Genomic DNA, 25,672 nt, shown 5'->3' with positions numbered 1-25,672 from the left:
ATCCAAAGTTTAGGGCATTATACCCGGATAGCGTGAAAGATGGTGTTTTCATTTTGTGGTATTGGGGACTGAATGAGGCCACTGAGCTACATCCACAGCTCCTTACAATTTTTCTTTTAAAAAGCTGGCTATTGTACTATGATGTGGAACAAAATGAACCTTAATTATCTAACTTTAATTGGTCAATATCAAAGTTGTCAATAAAGCCGATTTAATGCATGTATATAAATTATGGGATGCTAATGATAAACATTCTAAAAAATCAGAAGTTAAAATTTGTCTTGTAATTTCCTTCAAAGTAACTTAAAATCTGAATAATGCTGGAACTCTTATTAATTTTTATAAGTAACCTGACAAGAAAAAAAATGTAACAATTATTAAACATTTGAAATAGTCAAGTTTTATTCTTCAAAACGTGAATAATACACTTATATTCATTTTGACACTGAGTTCATACCACCTAATGACACTGAGGATATACTATATTATATAATAATCTATTTCATATGTAAATTCTTATTCAGACAGTTAGCCAAAAAAAATCATTCTGAGTTAACTTTGCCTGTTATTTACAATGAAATTTCCATAGCATATTAAGCAGAAAAGATGATCTACCAACTTACACATAATAATTAAAGTCAAGTGATTTGAGAAAAGTAAAGTTAGAAGTATTTGTATTTCATTAAAAGTATCACTTTAGATTAAAATGGTAATCAGAATGTATCAAATAATAAGCCTATCTTAAATCTCATGTAGGATAACAAAGACATCGCAGGTATATTTACTTAAATGAAAACAAAACATCCCTACATGTTTAAAATGAAGAAATGCTGTTTACCTCTTCTTTCATACTTCCTTGTCCCTCACTTCTCTTCCATTCTTACTTGACCTCTGCTGGGTTAGTGCTGTCCTATATACACATTGTACTAAGAGGACAGTGGCAGTTTCTGAGAATGCAAAGCAAAGTTCCCAGGACTGGAAAAAGAATGGAATGGCAAGTACCTCCTCTAGGTTTCCCTGGACCTCCTCATGACCTGGGGGGACCCACTAGGCCACAGTAACTGAAATGCAATGCAGAAATCCTCCTATTAGCAACCTCAGCTGGAGAAGAGCACAACCCCCATGATCCTGAGTACCAAAAGACCGGGAGGGCAAGTGGAAAGGATAAACTTTCTTTTTAGACCCTTTCTAGGTTAAGAAAAAAAAATATTAAGTATAATCAATAACCATGATACCAATACATAGATCTCTGGAAAAATGTAAAGTTCCTGGAAGAAGAAATTACAGATGAGGACACTTTCTGAGTAAAAGAGTACACCTTTGCCTCCCAGGGTGGATAATCAAGATGCAGAGGGAGAAAGAGAAGGAAAGAAGCTAAGCTCTGTGTTAGATCCTTTACAGAACACTCTTGCCATGCATGATATGTTCTGTGGCATGAACCACCTACCTGAACTCTCAATTTCTACCTTCGTTTCCGCCCTCTTAGAGCCCACATATTTTACATCGTTCAAATCCCAAACCTAGCTTTACTCACAATAGGATTCTTATTCCCACGTGGCACATGGTGTATGAACACATTCTCTGAAGTGGGACTTCTGCCCACCCCCCACCTTCCAGGTCACAGTGGAAAGGCTTAATCACATGCCTGCTGCCTGTCCCCAATGTTCTTTCATTTCCCAATTGTTCACTGGCACGTAGGCCACAAGAGCAAACAAAGCTTTGACAAATGAACAGATTTGCTTTTTTACTTACAAGCATCTGTTGATACATTAACTACAATAGAAATAACCAAATTTCAGTCAGGGTGAAAGAAAAAGGTAAAAACCTTCAGAATCCCAACATGATCATTATTCAATATTGCACTTCAATTATTGTTCAGAAGAGGTTCTGAGTGGAATAAAAATGGCAAGTGAATGACTGCACTCTACAGAAAGGGAGACTCCTACCACATAATCACTGCCATAATTGATAAAACTATTTATAAATGTTTAGAGTATGGATGCTGCAATGATTCTGACTGAAACAAAAAAGAAGACAGTTATCAAAGACAGTACCAAATTTTCTCAGTGATGATAATAAAGTAAAACATAATGCCACAAAAATATCAAATTTTATCATTGGCAAAAGATTTAACTTTTATATTATTGCTCCAACTGCATATTCTAATACATTTTTTCCCCAGACTTAATCTCAGCCTGGTGTGCCTCATTTTTATAGGACTTCTGAAACTAGAAATCACCAGCATGGGGAGAGACTATTAAAGGCAGAGGTGTCTCCTATAAGCACAACATGTGACCGGGTAATATTGTCTGGATTAGCAGCTTTACAGCCTAACTAAGCCCTGGAGCTACAATTATCTGGTTGCATTAAACTGAAATCACCTGAAAAACTTCACACTGAACAAGCCCTTGGAAATGTCTAATCTGCCAGTTTACACTCAGAAGAGAAAATAAAGTTTCCCACTAAGAAAAGTCTCAAAACCAGTATATGGTCTGAAGACGTTTTTGCAATTTATTTCCATGTCATTTTTTCACTTGCATTTAAAAAAGGAGATTTAACCTCACCATTCCCTTCCAAACCAATGTCCCAAGTATATATGTTTGATTAGGGTACAAGAGACATAAGGGATAAAACTTCATTACCACAGAGGGAATACACAGCACCAGATATGAAGCCTTATGCTAATTTTAGCAAAATGTATGTATCTTTTTATACACATAAAGTTATGGCACTATATAAAGAGATCCTTAAAAGTGACATGAACTGAAGTCCTATTTACTGCCTGGCTATTTCTTTTTAAAAAATAAAAACTACAAGTAGTGGTTTATTAATATTAAACTGTCTCCAAAATTCATTTCACTTCCACGTGGGTTTTTTTTCCCCTTTTAATTTGTAAGACATAGTGAAATCATGTACCCGAAATTAAAATTCTGACTTTAGAAAGAGATTATGTTACTTACTAGCAGAACAAAGAAGCTAATCGTAGGCCCCAAATTGGAAGACTATTTTGTCTTCCTTAATACCTCACTTGTCAGTGTTTGTTTCCTCTTCTTCACTCGTCAATATGGATGCTGAAAATTCATAGTGTCAGGTTGCAACAAATTCTGTCTGTAAAGCCATGTTTCCCAGAAGAACTACTTTTCTGCACAAACATTCAATGTTTAGAGATTCAGTTTTGCTCTATCTTGAGTAGAATGTCCAGATTTACAGATAAGAAAATTAAATCCTTAAACAATTAAAGATATTCATTTTTAAAATTTTACATGTTATTCTTTAATTGGCCAACTTCCCATTTGGACAAGATGTTAGTTACCCATTTCCCTCCTCAACAAACTCAGTTTAAAAAAAATATATATATATATATATATTATATATAAAATTATATATATAATATTAATAAAATAAATTATATATATAATATTAATAAAATAAATATTAATAAAATAAAATAAAATATATATAATATTAATAAAATAAAATAAATTATATATATATTATATATATATATATATATATATATATAAAATTTCACTTTCTAAACTAATGTGTAACTTGCATATCCAAGACTACTAAGATTGGCAGGTGAATTTCACTCCAGAACACTTACCCTCAATGGCAAGTAGAAGAAATTCACTGCAAAATGATGCAATTCCACCAAGTGGCTCTTACTATTGAATAGCATCTATGGGGAATATATTGCTTTTCATATAATCATTCTATTTTTCCATTAAATTAATATGCAATGTAAATTTTCAACTTGAGATACATACTATACAGATTTTTACTTAAAGATAGGATTTTAAAACAATATATATCTCAAGTATTCATTGATAATAGGTTGCTAAATATCTTTTCTATGACTATAGTTTCACTTAAGTATAATGGTTTATGCATGGTGTCTTGAAATAAATAGAAAGATTGATTAGATATATTTTGAATTCCCTCCCTCGGTTTTTACAAATCTATAAAAGTAGACAATGCCTAAGCATGCCCGGACATTACTGGAAAGAACTTAAAGTTCATAGTAAAGATATCCATTATTTATAACTAAGTCACTTCTTGTTGTGATTAAAAATAAAGTGTGACACTAGGATATAGCAATACATTAAAAAAACACAAAGTATTCTTGTACCAGTTAAAATGAATCTAGATTTGGCACAAAACAATTTTGACATTTATATTTAGACTGTAAACATATAAGGCTTTGCCTGATTTGATTACAAAAGCCTCTTTGTTCCTATTTTATGATTCAACATTTCAGTGAAAATTTAAAGCAGAGTACTTTTTCAAAATTAGAACAAAATTTCGGATAACTAAAAATAATCTCTTACTCTACCTGGCCAGGATTAAGGCAAGAGGGTCCCTGAAATCAGAACTAATGTTTGTATTTAGTGAATAGCCAAAATGAATCTCAGTGAAAAACAAAAACCATCCCCTATTTTTGCTACTGAAGTACACGGTGTTCACTGTACATTAAAGCTTCATTTCTAGTCTGCAGTATTTGGGTGACCAAAGGTATCCCTGAAGAAGACATGGGAAATTTTACCTCACTTTAAGTCCCAATGGAATCCTCAAGCTAATTAGGCTGCCATTCAAAAACTGTACATTTAAAATCCACAGCATGTAGCTCTGGCAGAGAAGTTGCCATTTGTAGGATATTGATATTCTGGATTTCCCTTCAATTTTTTTTATGTTTCTAAAATACAGTAAGTATCGGATGATTCATGAAAATTAACCAACCACTAAAATTTGTGACTATAATTAAAGTCTTTGGGATGAATTAAGTTTTCTTACTGTATATACTTTTAATGTTTTAATGAATTTAGATACTTGGAAATATAAACGTTAAAATTAAGACAAACAGAAGGGTTTTTTAATAACCATGTATCCATATTTGGCTCTAAGAGTAAAAATAATTCATTATTGTTAAGATAGCAATTTATTCTTTTGGTCAGGCAGCTAACCATCAAAAGTTATTTTGCCTCTTTTGTAAAGTTATGTGAAGAAATTCAAATATTTACACAGAAAAATAAATGTCATAAAGATGGGATGAGTATTAATAAAATTTGAAAACCTTAAACTGAACTAATCGATTTGGAGCAATATACTGGTTAGAAGCTATTTTCTGATATAGGAGTGGAGAAAAAGGTTTAACCTGGTTATGGCTATAAATATTGCATCTCTTCTAAATTAAATCAATTTTCTTGATGAAACTAATTTCTTGCCTGAAAGGTATTAAAATAATTTCATTATAAAGAAGATTTTGCTACAGTTCTGCTCATTCCCTACTGAAGCAATACTCTCTCTGTATGTGTCATGACATGCAAACCACGTGTACAAAAGATGAGAACATTTTGAAAACACGGAAAGAAATTGAATAATATGGATGATCCAGTTTCAACTTTCTACAACAACCTGATCTTTACTTCTACTGTTTGCTTCTCTTCTTAAGCCATTTTATCCTATTCCATGAATGTATATATATACTAAAAATCACAGTAATACAAATTAAAACTTCAATGAGATACCACTTTTCAATTTCCCAAATATGTAATTTCAAAAGAAGATTATAGCCAGTGCTAATAAATGGGGGAAAAACAGATCTTCACATGAGTTAGTGAAAGCATGAGTTTGACACTTTCTGAAGGAAATTTGTCAATATGTCTAAAAATTTTAAATCTGCATGAGTTTTAGTCCAGAAATTCCACTTCTAGTAATTTATCCTATGTAAATAATCCCCTAAGTGTGCATGCATTCAAAGAATCATTTTCCAAAGCAAATAATGAGACATAAATCTAATGTGTATCATCAGAATGTTAGGAGAATAACAACATTTTAAGGAGGATGGTAGGGTCTTTCTTATAATAAGAGGATACAAAGTAGGAGGTTATCTCTGGGAAAATGGGATTATATAGGTTATTGCTTTTTTCTTTATAATTGCAATGGTTTGGATATTTTAAATAACTTTTTATAATAAAAAAAGGAATCAAAATTTAAAACTAGGTGTTAAATACATAAAAACAGGTAGTCTGTGAGAATGGAAATTTAACTTGCATATCTTTTACCATAAAACACATTATACAGATAAATACATGATTTACCAAAGACATATTTCAAAGGTATATTTCTCTACTCCCAGTTAAGTAATAACTCTAAAATTTCCTTTATTTCATAGAGTTTATAATATTTTCTATGTAAAATGCACTTTTATGAATATCATGTACATGTAAATAATATTCCAATTTAGAGTACTATTTTCTATCTTATTTAACTGTAAGAAAGTCATTAGAAGTAGGAAATGCTCAATTACAAGCTTTTCAGTAATCCAAAGAAAATTATTAACTCTGCAGTTATTATTACACATATGAACTGTATTTTCAACATATATTTGTTAAATTTAATTTTTAATTTTCTATGAATGGTCCACCTTTTTACACAACCAATCCAAGTCCTACTGTTTATGTATGGTTTGCATATAAAGTCATTCTAAAAATCGTAAATTGCTTCATGGAATAGGAATACCAAAAAACGATTTAACCAACCACTTATCAAAAGAGCAACAGGATTCTTCATTCATTTACTATACATATGGGTCTTATGTACTTTTAAATTGTATCTGTCTTTATTATTATAACAAATATGCTGAAAGTCCCTTAACATCATCCCCCAAAATAAGGTTCTGATACTAATTTAATAAAATTTTCCCATTTAAATGAATTTGTTGCTTCTAAGTATAAATATTTTTATAACTTTATTTATTTATTTATTTTAATATGGTGCTGAGGATCGAACCCAGGGCCTCACACGTACAAGGCAAGTGCCCTTTACCCCTGAACCACAACCCCAGCCCTAGAAATACTCTTAACTTTGAAACTGCCAAAAATAACAATGCTGATTCTCCCCAAACATGATCTATATATCTTGTATGATGGCATTGCAGTTGATTTGAGCTAAACAATTTTCAATTTCAAGCTGACTATGGTAATCACCTGTTATACTAAAAATATTTAGATCCTGAATGTAAGCAAATTGGTATAAGGGTGGTGGTTTTTTTTTTTTTTTTAAATCAAATCATGAGTTTCTATTTTGGGGAGTCAAAGGGTAGAACATTTACCACTCTGTTGGCTATACCTCTCTGACCTTGATCCTACATGGTTTTGCATATAATTTAGAATTCATCTGGGTAGAAGACCATAAACCAAGCCCAGGAGGGATCTGCTACACTTGAATAAAGATGGCCTTCCAGGGGTGGAACAACAACATTTGGGGAGTAATGGAGAATGGAGAAGCCTGTGAAGCAAATGGAGGTAGCTATGCACTCTATCTTTTGTGTACTCCTGATGGTCTTCCTTTAGGCTTCTCCACAAAGTGTTTCCTCCTTGTGGCCCAGTGTCTGTATAGTAGCTAAAGGGCCTGAGCATTCTTCCCCCACTCTTTCAGGTAGGCAAGGCTGAAGAGAATGGTTAAATATTTGGGGCTGGAGCTGTAGGAATCTTCTCAGTGCTTATTTTCTCTCTGCAAACTATTGTTCCATCCTCCTAGGATATTGGAGAGGGGGAGACAAGTGGACACAGGTAAAACACCCATCACAGTAAAATACCCATAACAGTATCTGGGGCACAGTAAGTGACCGATAAATGAGAGCTGTTATCATGAGTATTATCATCCACATAATTCATCAAGTTACATCTGATTCCTGGCTCAGCGAATCCTTGGATAAATGTCTGGATTAGGCCGAATCCTCCTACAAGAGGGTTCATCACTGTTCACTCTACCTTTGAAGCATTCATCACAGCCACATTTTAACATTGCTTTGTGTGATTCTTTCATTAACACTAATTTTCCTTATCACTCAGCTCTACCATGAGGGAGAACATAATTTGTGGTTGAGGAGACACAGCCCCAACACCTAGGATGGTACTTACCAAATAATAGAACTTTAATCATATTTATGAATGGGCTATTGAATTAAAGAATGAATATAGCAAGTAGGAAATATGAAATGATTTTTAAAAAGAAAAATAAAACAAGGCAATACACTTAAGGAACTTACAAACTAGTCAGGCCCACTTGCTTGAGATTGAGAGGACAAACTGATCTGATGCACCCATACCCTGATCTTAAATTTGCTCTGCATCCTAGCCAGCTAAATACAATAGGCAGATGGGGTAACACATTTGTCCAATTAAAATCTGAATCAGTGTTTTTACCAGCACAGAGTTTCAGAATAATAACTATGAATATGTATGTGTATTATATGGCCCATGTATAGAATTTATACAAAAATAAGCTAATTTTTATCAAGATTAAAACCCAACCACAACTAGCAACACATTTTAGGTAATAAAATAAATGACAGAGCTATAACAAATGTAGAAGACAGAAAAAGATCTATGTGAATATGGAACTCAAATTTAATAAATAAAGATTTAAGCAGTAAGGGAAAAATTCTTTAGTACATAAATACAAAAACATACATTTTAGACATTTATGTCTTAATTTTCAATAATTCTACTTATTTAAAGCAGTAAGTGGCTTCAATGTAGAATTATTTGTCAGATATTTCTGTATATTAGATCCTCTGCTAAAAACTGTACCATTGGCAGGCATAAAGTATTCATTTCAGACTTGGACAAAGTTCAGTATGGCCTTCAATATTACTCTACTGGTGTGTGTGTGTGTGTGTGTGTGTGTGTGTGTGTGTATTTAAAAAGTTTGCTTTAGCTTTATTGAACCTTATATATTTAAATTATGTTTTCTTATGTCTCTGTAGTTGTCACATCATATTGACTATCAAAAATGTTAATTTTTGCCTATTAATTTTCCTCTTGATATTCTCAAATTATTTATAGATGCTGATTTTTTAAGAGTGTTTGAAGTAAAATATTTTATGATGGCTATATCAGTCATTGTCATTCACATCAAACTTAATGTTTCAAACTAATAAAAAAGCTCAAGGAAATTAAAACAATAATTCCACCCCAATGATTATCAATCTAGCATTATACCACCTGAAGTGAAACTGTAAGAGACTAAGAGCCAGGAATACATTCTCATGTTATCAACTTGCTTTTTTTTTTTTTAATTCTGAAATTTTGGCTCTTTTTGCCTTAGTTCCTCCATATTATAAACACTGGCATGTTGGCAGCTAATCAAGTAATGATTGGAAGTGCTTAAAGCTTAAATATTCTTGGAAGAGAAGTAGTGTACAGGTGCAAAGTAAAAGAAATTTTTAAAATGTTTCCCACAAATTGAGGGGGAAAAAATCATCAAATTCTTGTTGGGCCATGTGTTTACCAAGGATAAAGTAGTTCAATACCACTGTAGGGAAATGGGCTTGCCTGAAGTTGATTCATTTCACTTATTATTATATTCTCCAAATACTTCCAAAGGCTTTGAGACAGCTTATAATGACATACAAACATAAAAAGACCATAAGTAAACGATAAAGCGAGAGATCTGTGAAACAGTCATCACAACAACAAGAAAACCCTAAGAACAAAAATACAAGGTTTCTACTAATTGCTTTCAAAAGAGAAATATGATACTGAATAAAGGTCACATTTTCAAGAAAACAAATGAAAGCCTGTTTGTTAGTCAAGAGAAGCAAAATGTACCAGCACTCTAACTGTGGAGGGCTGTCATGTTTGGAGATATCACAGAAGGGGCATTCATTCATACAAAAACATCTTTACAGAGTGACCCCTGTGCCTAGCACTGTGCTAGAGGTTAGGGACACAGGAAAGCAGAGAAACAGGCCTGCTGGGCACTCTCTTAGAGACTCCAGTTTAGTAAGGGAGATTAATCAGTTGCTCACAAAAAAGACCATGCAGCCCAGACTGAGCTACTTCTGGTAGAAAAGAACATGGTAGGAGGGTGGATAATGGTTAGACTCCCTCCCTGCAAAAGTTAGACTCTGAGTGAAATGTATCCAATGACTAATAAGAGACCACTCAACAGAGGTGGGACTGGTTAGGAAGAGAAGAGCTACTGGGAAAGGACAGGAGGGAACTCAGGCTTTGTGACTCAAAGGAAAGGAAGAGGGGCTAAAGCCCAGAGTCTTCTAAGGTAGGCAGGGACAAGTTCTACATGGGCCACATGGCACAGTAACCCTGCAGCCACAAAGAGCTCTTGATGGCTGTGCTTTACAAAGCCAGTGACGTTTTCTATAAAGCCATTTCTCCCACTGTCTTTGAAGTTTAGGGTCTTGGAGAATTCTTTCTGGGGCTCATCTTTCAAGGTGAAGTTTCACTGAGCTTGTCAGAAAATAAATGGTTTAGGAGGAATTGTGTTAAGCCTCCTTCTTCAGGGGAGGAGAAACAATGAGACTAGAACTTTCTGGAAGCACACTGTTGTGGAAGTTGAAGAAGAGAGCCTGATTTTTGGCATGTGGTGATTTTTGACTCTGGAAAGAAATCTTTTCCAGGCTCCCCCAGACCACCAGACTCTGAGAGTCAGTATTTCCAAAATAAACAAATTATAACCCTTAGGTGGCTGAACACAAAAAAGTGAAACTCACTACCCTGTTATATTTGAAAGAAGAAACAGGAAGTTCCCGTTTTTTCTTTTTCCCATTGTCACTCTCGGTCATTTTTTGACTCTAGTTTGTTGGGTTTTTTTCTGACTGTATAGGGCCTGTGTTTCTAGTTTTTCCTCACATTACTTTTTTATGCTTTGAGACTATTTTTTCTTAGGTGAGAGTTATGGTAAATAGGATGGGATCTTTTCCTTATAAGACTGAAGGAAGGTGGAGCCCAGAGAAAGGATAAAAAAGAATCATACAATGGTGACCATTAGTGGAGCTAGTGGTTGAAAATGTGTCTTTAAAAAAAAATGTTGAAAAATGGCTTGCACAGATGTGTCTGTCTATGGTGCCCACACTATTGGCCAGCTCCCTGGACAGCCAGTCACATTTGTCCTGAGCAGTCCTCTTACACACCCCCATCAGATTTCCTGGTACAGTAAGTACTTTATAAATGCTTAGTCTTGAGTGAAATGTTTAGCCTATACTAAAGAGAGGAAGGTGAATGCAAAGATATCTTTCATAGGGTTGTTACTGCCTTTCCAACCAAATTCCTTCTGGCTCGACATCCCCCTAAGAAATTACTAGTACTTGCCTTTGCTTTGTAAGTTTGATGAGACATTTTATTTTATTAGTCTATAGAGAGGAAGGGTGTCAAAGCATAAATGTGGATACATAAGCAATGCATAACAGAAGCCCCTCTTCAAAAAACTCATACCTGTTTCAGACTTTTCCAAGGGCAGGTTTTGGGTTGGTTTCTTTTTTTCTAATCTTCCATCTAATCAGACAGCAGCCTGCAACTTTCCTCATCATTACATATGGCCTATTGACAGTTGACAACAACTTTACTCATCATTACATATGGCCATTTACAGTTGACAGCTGTCACCCAGGCAAGTTCACATACGTTACTTCACAATCACATGGCATCACAAAGAGTAGGGTGAGATCCCAGGCCAACACGCCATTGATCAGCCAGTAATGAACCACTGCAGCTGGAAACCACCTTCTGGAAACTGGACGGATCTCAGACATTGTGCAGTGGACCTAGGCACAGTGCCGTTTTAAAAACTGCCAACATGTTAAAATTAAATAGTCTTTTATTTCACTCAAGATTTTCAGAGCACCTTTGTTCTGGTAGTAACTTCTGGTGCAAGTGATTTTTTTTCTCTAATCAGGTTTATTTTCCATAAAAGGAAATGAAATGATATTAAGAAATTTATAACAGTAACCTTGCTTCATAAGATAGTGAAGCCAGCCTATCTCCATTTTGAACTTGACCAAGCACTGCCTTCAATTTCAGTGAATGAGAGCTCCGAACAGTTAGGAAACTGGTTAAATCACAAAGATAGAAGACTCCAGAAATGTATCTAGCTGCCTACTTCCCAGGTCACCTGTGGTTCCAAGATGGTAGAAGACAGTGGCTATGACTGTACGTATTGAATTGAAAGTTTGTGATGATAGAGCTTTGTTCTGTTTCAATTTTTAAAATGGGGGGGATATAAATCTTGAGGTTTAAATGTGCTTCTATATGATCTATTCACCTACCACATTTTCTATGTACATTATTCATGGAGCATGTAAATATACTACAGTATTGATGCCTACCAATTCCAAGCAATCTTATAGAAAAGATTTTAGCTTGGACACAAATCACTTGCAGCTAGTGAATTCTAACCTTTATTACCCCAGCGAGAGACAGACTTTTGAGACACAGCCTAAACATGTCAAAAGGTTGGTTTTCCATTAATACCAGCAGGAGTAGAAAATGACACTGCAGTTGTCCTTGGAACAGAGAAGCTGACAGGTTTGCTGAAAGGTTCAGCCATTGTAGGATTTTGTTAAAAATCTAAAGGCAGCAACACTTCTCTTTGAAGTTCTAAAACATCTTGAAAATCAAAAAGCTCAACAAAGAATAACATGGACAATGGATATTTCAAAACTCTATTTTTATTTCGCTTTTAAAACATTATGCCTACTAATTTGGAGTGTCAACTCATTCGAAGGTACAAAGTAAGTTCATTAAGAATTATCACTGAAGGTACCCAAATAGATTTCCAATTCAAAGGATATATACTAACATCTAATAAGGTCTAATTTAAATGTCCCATTTTCCCCTTGGGCATTCCCAACAACTCTAATTGAAAGGAACTTAACAGAGGCAGGCCCACAATTCTGAGTATTGTATACTGGCTCTCAAACTGAAGGTCCTTTCCATACAAAATGTGAAAAATCAGATTGCAGGTCACTTGAGCTTTAATTCCTGTCGTCTTTTCTAGTTAACCTTAACATCTTAAATATTGCAGTAAAAACCAAAATCTAGGACTAAGTTTCCTAAAATTGACAACTTTATTATTCTGTATTAGAATATTCAAGAGAGAACTATATAGTGTTGGGTAGCAGCAACAGGCTGAGTGAGACAGCTGAGACCACCAAAGACCTCCTACCAAGATTATATAATTAAACATGCTGTCCTTCTAGCAGAGTAACAGGGCTTCTTTATTATTCTTATAAATCTGGGGCTTAGGAATTTAACTTGTTTCTTTCTCCTCTAGTGTGTACTGAGACTGAGCCACTGAAGTGATAACACAGGTCAGAGATAAGACTTGCAGTGGCAGGAAGCTGCTCCATTCTGTTGGGGGCTCAGGAAACAATACCCTAAAGCATGGAGCTTTAGCACATTGAGTGGTTTACACTACAGGATACAGGAAGGTCTCAAAAGCAAGGTCTCTCTTACCTTCTCCTGTCCTCTTATCTCTCGGTCTCTCTTTATGTCCCAAGGTGAGTCACAGAAATCAGAATTCCTTATCCCAGGATGAAAACTGGAACTACGTCCTCTACAATAAGCCATTAAACCTAGAGAGGTCACTCATCTCTCTTTTCTTTCTTGTCCCTTGAAGACCCTCATTCCAGAAGGTCCTGTCCCATACCCAGGGGAAAGGAATGCCACAGTGAAGCCAAGAAGAATCTAAACCGACAGGCCTTGCTCCGTCTTCCCACCAGCAGGTTACTATTTGAGCATTCCATTTAGTTCAATTACTTTTCTTCATCAAACCTAAGCATAAAACACAGTTTTCGTTGGCTCAATGGGTCTTCACTCTGAAAGCTCCTGTGTCATATAAAACTTGTATGAAATAAAGTAGCATGCTTTTCACTTGCTAACCTTTCATTCAGGAGTATCAGCCATGATTCCTGGAATGGTATTTTAGTTAGCTTTTTGCTGCCATTACTAAAACATCTGACCAGAACAATTTTAGGAAAGAAAAGTTTATTTGAGGGCTCACGGTTTCAGAGATCTCAGTCCATAGAAGGCTGACTCCATTGCTTGGGGCTTGAGATGAAGCTGAACATCAATGGCAGAAGAGTGTGGCAGAGGATCAGAAACCAGAGAGAGAGAGAGAGACTCCACACTCCAAATACAAAATACATACCCCATAGGGAGGACCCTAATGAACCACTTCCTCCTGCCACAACCCACCTGCTGCCACACCCTACCTGCCTCAAGTCACCTCCCAGTTAATCACATCAGGGATTAATTCACTTATTAGGTTAAAGATATAACCCAATCATTTCTCCTCCAAACCTTCTTCCAATGTCTCACACTTGAGCTTCTGGAGACACCTCACATCTAAACCATAACAGATGCGTAAGAGAAGGTGTTACACCTTGCTGCACCTAAAACCCCTCAACCTTTAGATGACTCCCTTGATTCTCAGCAACTAAATATTTCCTACAATTAATTAAATAGCTGGCACTTATTGCTCCTTATGGTCTTATAGTCTATGTCCTACTTTAAATAGGAGAAACATTCCAGTTCTCTTTAAGAAGTCATCCTCAGTCTTCCCAAAATATGATGATCATCTCTTTGAAAATAGCAATAACAATACATCACATTCTATCACCATACCATACACTCCAGAATCCCAATCCCAGTTATTAAAATAATTACTCCTTTAAAAAGGAAAGAAGGGAGGGAGGGAGGGAGGGAGGAAATCACGAGACTGAGTTATAGAAGAGCACTTACCCAGCATGTGCAAGGCTCAGGATTCAGTCCCCAGTAACACTAACACACACACACACACACACACACAGAGCACAGATATTTGTAAATTTGCCAACTTAAATATAGTATTTATTTTAAATTCTACAAATGGTAATTATTTTGGCCTTTGCCAACATTACCAAATGAACAATGAAGACAGGGAAAAGAAAAGACAGACATCATCTTTATGTTCTCATAAAAAATGAGCACAGTCCCTAAAAAAATAGGCTCATTTCTCAAATTCTACTGGTGAAAAAATGGCTTTCGCAAACATTCCAATTGTCTCAGCCCTATGGAAAATTAGGATGATAATGAAACAAGTTAATTTCCTAAATTCCAGGTTTATAGGAATAATAGCAAATACGTATGAAATTTTACCCCTAGTATCTAAAGCTGATCCAGCTGCTGTTACGATTTGCCACACTTGCCTTCTTTTTACATAGAGAATGTGTTTGGTTTCACAGGTAATTGATAGCCTTGAGCACATGTAACTTACAATCATTGAGTGAAAAGAATTTGCTTTGGTGAGTTAAAATGGAACAATTTCTCCAAAATCAAGGGAAAAGTAAAAAAAAAAAAAACAAAAAAAACTAAGGGGATGAATAGGCAAATGTTTCACCTAGTTTTGCATTTAATTTGATGTCATAAAAGCTTTAGGAACATAAAAGAGCATACCTTTTTTATTCTTTTAGGTCTGCAAGATTTTGGCTTTTGGAACATAAACAGTTAGGTGGGGAGGGAATTGTTGAATTTTGTATCTATGCTTAAAAACAAAAACAAAAAACAAAAAAACAAAAACCCGAAGGGTTGACCATAACCTGAGGCCCTAGCTCCTGCAGAGAGCCTGTTGTTATGAAAGCAAGGTGCTCCACACGATCTAATCATAGCACTAAACCTTGTTACAAGCCCTTTTACAGCTCCAATATCTGGGTTACATGGAAACACGCTGGAGAGCCTCCTTGTACTATGAAATAAATGTCATTCTGACTGGCATCCTCTCTTCCAGCAAGTAATTTCCCTCTGCTGATAAATCGATACAGCAAAAACAAATGAGAGCACACAATGGGCACAGTGAGGATTACATTTTTATTCATTTCAGAGCCCCTGCAGCCAAGTTTTTTAAGCACAATAGCAGAAAATGATGCACTTGAGCTAGGAAACAAGAGAGATACAGAGAGACATTGAGATAAGAAAAGAAAGACAAAAAAGAAAAAGGGAAAGAAGTGGGAACAAAGAGAAAGCCAAGAGAAAGGAGGCAAGAGCATCCCTCCCAAGCAGGGCAGACACCAACTTCTGTTTCAGATTCACAGTTTAATTCTTATTCAGCTCCTTATTGAAATGGTCCAAGAAAAACATGTACATCTTTTCTTACTTCTTTATTCTGCAATGGTGCCAATCATTTGAAAAGGCTCTATAGTCTTAACTTTTCTTTGATTGATTATTGATATCAACATAGGATCCATACATGAAACTTTTTCTAAAAAAAAAAAAAAAAAAAAAAATCCAGGACTAGAAATGGTAGAAAAGACATATGGATCCTTATTCATCTCTGGAAGTCCCCTTAAGTCATTTAGGCTTTCACCTTCTTTAAAGTAAAGATGGGAGGGAGGAAGTAAAAGCACAGTTACTATTCATAAGAGGAGTGGGAAATGCCCATATCAATATCTTAAGATTTTATAAGTCCCAAAATAATTGAAGGGGTTATCATGCAAAAGAGATGTGGCTCACATTTTACACTGAAAATTTTATGACATTTTGTCTTTTGAAGGCAAAAAATACTAGTTCATAAAACCAGGAAAACCCCAAACTGTGGAAGAGTGGTAGCATGATTTCTATTACTTGCTATAACATTTAATTCTTCTTCAGCTAATGGAAGTAAAAATGAGAGAATTCTAAAGTCTTAATAAGGTTATATAGATTATGTGCTATTGTAAGCCTTAAGGATCCAAATTAATTCTGGGCAAATGACTTAAATATCTGTGACTTAATTTTCTCATGGATAAAACTTGGGGTGAAGGTAATAGTAACTAACCTCCTGTTTTTGAAAGAAGCAGACTAGTATAAATAAAGTGCTTATAATGGTTGCTGAGTAAGGGCCACATAAAATAATGTCCATCATCATAGCTGTCATCTTCTATTTCCCAAACTCCAGATGTTTGAAAGTTTTCAACATTTTTTTGTGTGGTCTGCATGGTAAAAATTCACTCACAGAACACATTTTGGTTTCTCTGCCTAATACTGAACTGCATAAACTATTGGTCTCCTCTAGACAGAACTTTTAAATGTCCTTAGCTGTTTTTGTGATATCCCAGTCATCATATTTCCATGACAGGGAGAAAATGGAAATTTAGAATAGTCTGTGTTTTCATTTAACTCTAGGAATTTTTTAATTTCCTCCTTGATGTCTTCTAAAACCCATTGATCACTCAGCAACCTATTGTTCATTCTCCAGGTGATGCTTGCTTTTTCCTTTCTTCTTTTATCATTGATTTTCAGTTTCATTCCATTATGATCAGATAAGATGCATGGTATTATCTCTACCCCTTTGTATTGTCTAAGAGTTGCCCTGTGACATAGTATATGGTCTATTTTTGAGAAGGTTCCATGTGCTGCTGAGAAAAAAGTGTAGCTACTTGATGTTGGGTGGTATAGTCTATATATGTCAATTAAGTCTAGGTTGTTAATTGTGTTATTGAGTTCTATAGTTTCCTTATTTAACTTTTGTTTGGAAGATCTGTCCAGTGGTGAGAGAGGTGTGTTGAAGTCTCCCATGATTATTGTATGTTGGTCTATTAGACTCTTGAACTTGAGAAGAGTTTGCTTGATGAATACAGCTGCACCATTATTTGGGGCATATATATTTATGATTGTTATGTCTTGTTGGTGTATGGTTCCCTTGAGCAGTATGAAGTGTCCTTCTATATCCCTTTTGATTAGCTTTGGCTTGAAATCTATTTTATTAGATATGAGTATGGACACTCCTGCTTGTTTCCGCTGTCCATATGAGTGATATGATTTTTCCCAACCTTTCACCTTCAGTCTATGTATATCTTTTCCTATCAAATGCGTCTCCTGTAGACAGCATATTGTTGGGTCTTGTTTTTTGATCCATTCTACTAGCCTGTGTCTCTTAATTGGTGAGTTTAAGCCATTAACATTTAGGGTTATTATTGAGATATGGTTTGTTCTTCTATCCATATTTGTTTATTGATGTTACTAAACCTGATTTGTTATCCTCTTTGACTACTTTCCCCCCTTTACTGTCCTACCTCCCATTGTTGGTTTTCAATGTTGTTTTCCATTTCCTCTTCCTGTAATGTTTTGCCAAGGATTTTTTGAAGAGATGGTTTTCTAGCTGCGAATTCTTTTAACTTTTGTTTATTGTGGAAGGTTTTAATTTCATCTTCTAACCTGAAGCTTAATTTCGCCGGATACACGATTCTTGGTTGGAGCCCATTGTCTTTCAGTGTTTGAAATATGTTATTCCAGGATCTTCTAGCTTTCAGAGTCTGTGTTGAGAGATCAGCTGTTATCCTGATTGGTTTACCCCTAAATGTAATCTGCTTTCTTTCTCTTGCAGCTTTTAAAATTCTCTCCTTATTCTGTATGTTGGACATCTTCATTATAATGTGTCTAGGTGTGGATCTCTTATGATTTTGCACATTCGGCGTCCTGTAGGCTTCTAGGATTTGGGATTCTGTCTCAATCTTCAATTCTGGGAAGTTTTCTCGTATTATTTCACTGAATAGACTGTTTATTCCTTTGGAATGGAGCTCTGTGCCTTCCTGTATCCCAATGACTCTTAAATTTGTTCTTTTGATATTGTCCCATAATTCTTGGATGTTCTGCTCATGGTTTCTTAGCAGACTTGCTGAGCTGTCTATGTTCTTTTCCAGTTGAAATACTTTGTCTTCATTGTCTGATGTTCTCTCTTCTAAGTGATCTACTCTGCTGGTAGTATTCTCAATTGAGTTTTTAAGTTGGTTTATTGTTTCCTGCATTTCTAGAATTTCAATTTGTTTGTTTTTTATTACCTCTATCTCCCTGTGAAATTGATCTTTTACTTCCTGGATTTGTTTGTCAATGTGATCTTTCATTGTCTGATTTTGCTGTCTCATGTCTTCCTTGAGACTCCAGATCATCTGAAGCATATATATCCTGAACTCTTTATCAGATATTCCATCTGTTGCAGCTATTACCTCTTCTAAAGTTGAGTTGACCTGCATTGCTTGTGGTCCTTTCTTTCCTTGTCTTTTCATACTGCCCGCGTTTCTTTCTGCTTGGTACAGTCATTACTTTAACCAATTACATAGATTTTGCATTTTTTCTTCAACTACCAAAGTCTAGAAGACAGTTTGTAGCTAAATACATAAGTAATATTTCCTATCATCTTTTCAATGCTAATTCTAAGTCAATGTTGAATATATAGTCTTGATTTAACAATGGTTCAACTTAACAGTATTTTGGCTTTATCATGGTGCAAAAGTGATAAGTGTTCAGTAGAAAACATACTGCAATGTTTTGAGGTTTTGGGGGCTAAAAATAAGTAGTACTAGACTTTCTTGTGATGCTGGGCAGTGGCAAGGACCCTACGTTCCTAATTAGCCACACAATTGGTAGAGGAACAACTGACACTATAGAGTACTGGATTGCTAAGCTATGACATTCAGCAACTTAGGTGTACTGAATGCCATTTTGACTAACGATTTTAATTTATGATGGGTTTGTTGGAATGTAATCCCACATTTGGTTGAGGAATATCTGTATTGTACTCAATGATACTTGTGATATTTTTCATTTGGGCTTTTTGTCTTTTAAATGTTTGGAGTCATGCCTGTTTATAACTCCACAGTCATTCCTGATTGTCCACCCATTTTATTCTATAAGTAATAAAAGAGAAAATTATACTGGTTGTTCTTCTGTATCACAGACTTCAATAATAAAAGAAGAAACTAAAAAAAAAAACCAAGGCAAAAAGAACAGTGGTAAGTGCTGACCTCTGCTCACTCTCTCTTGGACCTTCAACAAACCAAAGGTGGGTTTAAGCCAAAGTCAGTTCTGCTTCGTACTATTTTTCACTATCATCTTCCCCAATGAGCCTTTCATATATTCTCCCCTAATGGCCTCCATGAAATTCTATAACACCAGATATATTGTATCTGTATGTGCATTTTTGTTGTCCACACAGAAAGAGCAAGTTTTCTTGGCCTACCAAGAACAAAGTTATGCCCCTTAAGTGGCAATATTATCTTAAAGAATGCATGGAATAATTCTTTTTAGGGAAAACATATAACTTTCCACATATCAGGAATATTGGGCCCAACATAACTTGAGAAGTTGAGGTTTAATGCAGTGGTAAGTTGTATGGATTTGTTGTGTTGTGTTTTCAGCAAAACCTTAAGTATTAATCTCAGGCTGGATCATTCATCTTATTCTAAACCAAAAGAGTACATTAACGGTGTAAAAGATATGGTAGTTTATAAAAGAGGCCCAAGAAACTACTAGGCAGTTTAAGGACAAGAAATCGGGGAGATGGATATTCAAGTGGAATTGTTTCCAATTAAAGCAGCTAGAGAATTAGGTAGGTGGAATGTAATTATCTGCATTGGAGTTTGGCCAGGCTTCCCCACGCTTGTTGGGGGGGGGGGGGAACCTCTGTGATCCTTAATGAATAGATAGGTAGGTCCAAACTTAACATCTCATCCAAAAAATGGAAGAAGATTTCTAAGTCCTTCTTTCCGGGAACATAAGTGGCATTCTTATTTAACGAATTTGAAATTGCCTATCAGTCCCATACTTGGACTTAAAGTAATTATTTCACAAAGCAATGACTTGGGAAATGGGAGTGTTGGAGAACACTTAGTGAAACAGCTCCAGCAGCAATCAATGAAGAAACACTACTCCCAGAAGAGGAAAGGCAAATGTGAGCATTTAAAAAATTTTAAAGTTTTTGTTAAGTCAAAGCAACATATATAGGAGTCAGTTTATGTTTTGTTGGTTGCCTGAAGAAGTAAGTCTTAAAGCAAGTTACTTGTGCTCAACCTGTACAAACTCTTCCCCAATGACTGTGTTACCGAGACAGTGTAATGAAAACTGATATCCTCTTCAAGCTCGGGAAGCCAGAGATGTGTGCCCAGTGAAATGTAAGCAGACATTATATCCTTCATCATCAGGACAGAATGAAGATGTGAACTGAATGCATGCTTGAGAAATATCATAGATTCTATTAGATGCAAAGATTGAGGTGTGAGACACCTTTTAGCTCAACTTTCATTTAAATTAAGGCTTTCCTTTCTGCAGTCTGAAGGGACTGAAAAAATCTTGTCTCTAATTTTTTCCCCCTTTCATGACTTGACCATGAAGATGAAATCGGGGTACTTTAATTACCATTCAGAGCCAAAGGCTTGCCCTTTGATATGGAAATCCCACTTGTGCACCGCCTTTTCCCGGCCCCTTCTCCTTCCAGTTGCCCAACAGGAATTTTAAGTAGCTTTGTCACCAGCTGATAGTGAAAGCTAACTGTAGCTGTTTCCTGTTAAGTTTTGCTTTAAGTTACACTAGGTTTCTTTCACCAAATTGGCAGAGCTGAGAGCTGAGGAGAAGGGGGAGAGAAGGGAGAGGAGAAGGAGAAAGAGGCAGAAAAGGGAGAGTGGGGGAGAGAGAGAGGAGAGGTGTATGGGGGGTGGTGAGGGACTCTATCCATTAGAGTTGTTGAATTATAGTTTCTACCCTGGCAGCCTGAAGTGTGGCCCATCTTGCACAAAGCCTCTCACTTTAAACACACACTCACAACACAACCTATGAAAGCTGCCATGTACAGTTACCCCATTATTGTCATCTGCCTGCTGCATGACTCCCGGCTTTGCTATAATTATTAATTGCACTTGTCAACTGTCATTAATTCCTCTTTAGCATCCCTGTCTTTGAGTAATTAGACAGAACAGCCTCACTGAGCTCATTGTTTAGCGTCCCTTGAAAGAGCCCACTGGGCTTTCTGTGGAAAAAACCATCAGGAATACAATGGAGCACTCCCGAGTTAACCCTTTGGAAGTGTGAATAGAAGGGAAAGGGCTTTCAGGGGGTTGGGTGGCCTGCTTTCCTTTGTGGGGACATAAAGTCATGGCCAGAAACCTTCTAAATGGAACCATATTTTCAATGTTTCTTTCCTGCAGACAAGGGGTATTTAAGTTGATTGAAAAGTCAGAGTCGGAGAAAGGCCTTAGGAAAAACAAAATTTCCTAATTAGTATCACTGAATTTTTAATCGTTTTTTTCATTTGATCTTTTGCTTTGTATTTTGGAGGAGCCAAGTTTTTAAAAAATATTTTCCTATGTTAATTATATACCTTTACAAGTTATATATATATGTGTGTGTGTGTGTGTGTGTGTGTGTGTGTGTGTGTATGTTACCCACAAAGATTTTTTTCAGGTGACTTTTTATTTCTTTGAAGTATAAAATCTCTAAAACAATGGAGTTGAAGCTCCAGTTTTTACTTGAAATCTTCCTTTCAGTCTTTTACACAAGGAGCCAGCTAATAGTGCTTTTAATTTACAACTGGTGGCTCAGAGTACATTATTTTACTTTATTTTAAAACCCCTATATTCTGAGAACTAAGTCATGTTTGGCATAGTCCCATAGCTTCTAATGTTCTCTGACTGTAGCTAGTATCACCTGATAAAAGAAAAAATGGGCTCTATGGTTTATTTTGAGTAGTAACTCTAAATGAGAAGTACTGTGTTACAATTTTAAATGGCATGATGTATAAGAAAGCACTTTAAAACCATGAGATGTCATATTATGTTATCACTATTGGCTTATGAGACCAAATTCCCTTGATGGTGTTAAATTTATTTGTAATTTTACACTCCTTAGCAATTAGAAGTAGGTCAAGGCCCACTTACACTTTTTTTTTTGTACTTGCAGATGGACAGAGTTGCCTTTATTTATTTTTATGTGGTGCTAAGGATCAAACTCAGTGCCTCAAACGTGCTAGGCAAGCCTCTGCCACTAAGCTACAAGCTCCATCCCTTACCCATTTTTAATAGTAACAATGTTAATAATAATAATATAAGAATAATCTCTTATTTGTTAAACAACTCATATAGTAAAGCTTCTTGATCAGGGTATTTGACCAAAAAGAAAAATCATTAAAAAAAAATTCTCTTAAAGAAAGTTAAAGTGTGTAGAGTTGTGAAAAATAAACTCAAGTAAATCTGTTCACTGGGAATTATTAGAGCTATTTCCTATACTATCTTAGCTACAAGGTATTTTCAGATACTAAGTGAGTGCTTTTTTGCAATAACAACATTTACCGAAGCCTAGATATGTGTTCTATGTACTTTCATATACATTAATTCATTTAATGCTTAAATCGCTATGAAATAGGTACTATTACCTCAATTTCAGAGATGGGAAAACTGAGCAAAAAGTTGTTACAGATGTTGTCCAAGATTGCACAGCTAGAGAATGAAAGTCAAGGACTGCTGAGCCCAAAGGTCCCCCCCTTAACTACTCTTCTAGAACATCTCTCCAGGAGCCAACCTACTGCTATGGAGGCTTACATTCAATAGGTCACAGAACTAGATTTTTACTGGCGTTTCTTGAAGGAAATAGGTAAATGTTTCTGAAGTGCTTATCATAAAAGTATGATATAAAAAAAGTGCTGGACATCTTAGGAACTTGGCATTTGATATATTCAATGTGAACCCCGTATGTATGAGATAAAGGGTGCAAGAGAGAACAAGTGCTTTGCAAATGTGGTGGGTTATTCAAGCTCTCCTTTGGTACTGTTATTCCAGCATTTAAGAAGTTGGTTAAGATGAAGCGTGCACACACACACACACACACACACCCCTACATACATACACTCTGAGCTATTGACATAACTAGTTTATTGAGAATTTACCTCATACCCAGTCTGTTCTAAGTATGTAAAGCACTGAGGAAAACATAAAAGTATAAATTATGACTCTTAAATAAAAGGCATTTTTAGATGAACTGAGGACAGAATTTTAAAAACCAGACAATTAACATACTACAAAGTGCTAAATGGAACACAATCAATGAAATGGATTAAATGAAACAGCTAAGATCAATGACAAGCAGTTACAGGTAGGAAAATTTGACTTATTGAAAGGACAAATTTGTAAGAGTTCAAGGTGCCCAACAATGAGTCAGGCTGGCTCACTAAATAATAAATATCCACCACTGAAAACACTGAAGTTTGGTGACAGTCTTTAAAGAATTGCGTGAGAGAATTTTTTTCTTCAGGAGGTATAAGTTGACCAGCCTAAATCCTCTCTAGTGTCATCTTGCACAACTTAAATTCCATACTTTCATAAAATTAAATAAAATCTTAGCAAGGGAATATTGTGTTTGTTCTTCTTTATTTAATTCTTATGGTTGTAGATGGGCACAAGACGTTTATTTTATTTATTTATTTTTATGTGATGCTGAGGATTGAACCCAGTGCCTCACACATGCTAGGTAAGTACTCTACCACGGAGCCACAAACCCAGCCCTTGTGTTTTTTCTTTCTTCTTAAAGAAATTTGGCATTTTATTTTAAAGATCAAAAGTTTTGATGAGGGTAAAAAATAATAATTTTAGATAGAATTATAGGCCCAAAGACAGACATGTAGAAATAGCACACAGGGAAAGACAAGTTAAAAAGGCTTGCCTTATTGACAGAGGGATAATTTACGTGACCAGGAGTGGGTACAGGTGGTATGAGGGGAAGGGGAAGAAAGGAATAGATATGACCTGAATCAGAGGGAAAACAAAACAAAACAAAACAAAAGAGCCTACTCCAGAAGGGCAGGATGAAGAACTTTTTTCATTGATTGGAGGTGAGAGATGGGGTTGACTGAGGAGGAACATGATGGAGGAAGGAAGAATCAGGAGACAGAGTATGGTACTAAGTTATATGGGGACTAGAGCCTCATTTTTAGTACTGTCCGACCTTGGGTAAATTATATGACCTTGTTCTAATTCAGCATCCATATCATAGGATTATTATGGTGGTTAACAGAATTAATCATAAAAAAAATTTACAAAAGGGCTGGGGATGTGGCTCAAGCAGTAGCGCGCTCGCCTGGCATGTGTGCAGCCCAGGTTCGATCCTCAGCACCACATACAAACAAAGATGTTGTGTCCTTCTAAAACTGAAAAATATTTTTAAAAAATTCTCTCTCTCTCTCTAAAAAAAAAAACATTTACAAAAGTGTTCAGGACATAATGAGGGCTCAATAAATGTTAGCTATAGTTATAATTACAATATAAGTATTGCTAACCAGTACATTTTAATAGATGTCTAGTAGTTATAAAAATTATGGTAGAGGGGAAAAGAGATTACTTAGGATGGTAAACTTGTCTAACAGAGCCGCTCTGAAGTAGAACAGACTTCTTTAAGTGGTTAATTATTTTGTTTATAACAAGGAGTGGAAATCTATCACATTGTGACCTAGCTTTGTGCAAGGAATGAGAAGTTGGATCATTTGCCTCATAACACTTTTCTTATTCTAAAGTGCTAGACTTCTAACTGATTAAGAGTAATGTTGCCAGGCTCAGTGGCACATACCTGTAACCCCAGCAGCTTAGGATGCTGAGGCAGGAGGATTGGGAGTTCAATGCCAGTCTCAGCAAAAATGAGGCACTAAGCAACTCAGTGAGACCCTGTCTCTAAATAAAAACAAAATAGGGCTGGGGATGTGGCTCAGTGGTCAAGTGCCCCTGAGTTCATTTCCAGGTACCTTAAAAAAAATCTTGCAAGTTAATAAGAAATTGATATTTTCAGTCTCTGGAGACAAAAATGGTCTAGATTCAAATGCTCCCTGTGTCATTTCATTCCACTTGATTAAGCATGAACAAGTCATGCTTAATTGTCATATGACTCAATTTGCCCTACTGCAAAATGAAGACAACAATACTTACACTGTAGGTTTGTTTTGAGGGCTGAATAAATTGATGCACATAAATTTCTTATAAAATGCTTATAAGTGTTTAATATCATGTTAATTATACCTTTGTCATTGATTTAAAATGTAGAATGTGAAAGAATAGAAAACACTAAATTTTTACAAAAATAGCTGCTGTATGTCTAAAGCAAGA

This window comes from Urocitellus parryii, chromosome 5 (genome assembly GCF_045843805.1).
Source record: "Urocitellus parryii isolate mUroPar1 chromosome 5, mUroPar1.hap1, whole genome shotgun sequence".
Lineage (NCBI taxonomy): Eukaryota > Metazoa > Chordata > Mammalia > Rodentia > Sciuridae > Urocitellus > Urocitellus parryii.
Note: the sequence above shows the minus strand (reverse complement) of the source record.